Source organism: Pagrus pagrus (assembly GCF_965226575.1).
Source record: "Pagrus pagrus genome assembly, chromosome: 20".
Taxonomy (NCBI): Eukaryota; Metazoa; Chordata; class Actinopteri; order Spariformes; family Sparidae; genus Pagrus; species Pagrus pagrus.
This window is the reverse complement of record NC_140207.1, coordinates 25,046,444-25,048,681: the sequence shown is the minus strand read 5'-3', so window position 1 is coordinate 25,048,681 and position 2,238 is coordinate 25,046,444. Positions and strand designations below refer to the sequence as shown.

General features: G+C 37.5%; 1 long non-coding RNA gene across 1 annotated transcript; it reads left to right on the top strand.

Annotated features, from left to right (window-relative positions):
- The first annotated feature begins 307 nt into the window (after positions 1-307).
- Positions 308-1,081, top strand: LOC311249506. Its single transcript, XR_014621196.1, has 3 exons — positions 308-400; positions 638-750; positions 968-1,081. It is a non-coding gene; the product is annotated as an uncharacterized lncRNA (long non-coding RNA).
- Positions 1,082-2,238: the final 1,157 nt, after the last annotated feature.

Sequence of the window (2,238 nt, the reverse complement as noted above, 5' to 3'; positions counted from 1 at the left end):
AATGTAAAAATAAAATCTTATTTGTTTCAGTTGCCATCTTGCCTGTTGGAGAAGATATTTGCTGAGGTGGTCCTTCATGATGGAGACAGAGCTTTAATGACCCTGTCACTGGTGTGTTCCCGCTTCAGAGAAGTGGTGGGAATGGACCACTTCCGGAGAAAAGTTCATTTTCTGTGGCTTGACAGTAAGATTACAGAAATGGTTGTAGCTATATAGTTATGGTTTTATACTGCACGTTTTCCATGTTAAATAAATTAGAGAAGCTTATTCTCAAAATTGTCTTCTACAGGTGTTGCAAACTGGACGAAATTCTCGGCAGCATACAGGGCCGACTTCTACAAAATGTACACTCTGGATGCATGTTGAGAGTGCAGGGTTACATACAAAAACTGCATACCAGGTATGAAAATTGTGCACAGAAATGTGTACTTATTTCAGTTATTGCTAGCTACCTAAAGATGACTTGTTTGTTTTAAAAATGTTGATAGACGTTGTTGCAAAGACTAGTGTGTTGACCAAGTACTGGAAAACTAATTTATTCCCATTCCATGGGCATCCATAAAGATTTCTTCAATGTGACAATCCATAGAAAATAAAGGGGGGCCCTCTAACAAGGACTGTTTTTATTTACCGACAGGCTATTCAGGACAAGGGAAAAGAGGGGTGCTGCAGGGCATCTACTCAGAGAACTCGCACCCTGGCTTCTGCTCTCACTTCTGCCAGCTCTGTGCAGGGTTTTCACAGTGAATGGTGGGTGAGCATTTATTTATTTTTATTTATAATTTTATTTGGTTCGAAAGACAGTTTCCAGGATGCTACACAATGCTTTGGTGCTTTGGCTACACAACTAATACTTGTTAGTAGGATCAATTATCTATTGGTTTTGGTCTTTACATGGAATTTGTTGACAAAGTATAGAATATATCACTAGATTTATCCTTTCATGATTCCTTTGCTTCCATTATAGACACTCCACAAACCTGGGATCTGAGTCACACCATTTCATCGTTTCCTAAAAAAGGAAAATAAGAAATTGAAAAATATTATATTGTTCTGATTAAATAAAGTTCATATAAATGTATATTTTCTGACTTACTGTACCTGTGGAGAGTACTCATATCTCTCTGGTCTTTCCACGACGGGACAAACCTCAGTTCTACGACACACCTTCGACCCGTTGTCAGAAATCCACAACATCTTGTTGGCAGTCTTATCGTCCAAAGACAAATTCATCCAATCTACAGGAGAAATTCAACAGTGTTTTTTTTTTTAACAAACATTGAAAAACAATACTGAGCATTAGATAATGAGAAAAAGAAAATCTTCTCATACACTTCATGAGTTCAGCTCTACTTGTTGGCTCTGGGATGTTCGGCACATAGACAGGAACTTTTTCTGTAAGTAGAGGAAACTGGTTTAAATACAAACTCATGCTTGCATATAGAGTATGAATAAGGTAGGGAATGATTCAAGCCCATTACCTGCATTTGTCTTCTCATTCTTGCTGGGTTCTATTTTCTTCCCTAAAAAGGTTAAGGTCAAAGGTTAAACTGCAAAGATGTGAAGAGCCGTTTCCTGTTTCAGTCAATTCATGTTCATTTCATTCTGTTGTTAAACAAAATACTGTTCTTAAATCGTTCATGGCGTATCTCCCACATTTGTCATGGCCGAAGAGCCAGGTTATGACGGCAGCTGCAGAGTTTTGTTCTTATCCTAGGTTTTTTCCCTGCCCATATGTATCTGGATGATGATTTGTCCCATTCCCAAAACTGTTCATCTACAGGTATTGAGTGAAAAAGGCATCGTTTTTACCATGGATGTTAAATCCAGGTTCCAATCATATTGATCAAAGGACACTCAAAGCTTGGTATTGCAATAGCAGTTATAAGTTCAATTTTTTATGTTGTGGTCCCTGTTGTACTACAATAAAAAATATTTTCATGGATAAGATACATTTTAGTATCTTTAATCAACTAAACTACCAACTAAATAGGTATTCGTCATGGTTTGCCCACTTGAAGATGAAAAGGAGTCATTGTAGGAATAGTGATAAAGAGAGCAAGTAGAGAATAAACAATACCTTCCATTTAGTTTTATAGATGACAACATTTATGTATGTTGAAAAGAAAATTACGAAGTCCTACAGTTTGCAGGTGTCGTAAATGCAGCAAGTTTCATAGAAGTCCGAAATCCCCACTATCCTGAACGAAGCACGACTAAGGTACAGGAGCCGATGTG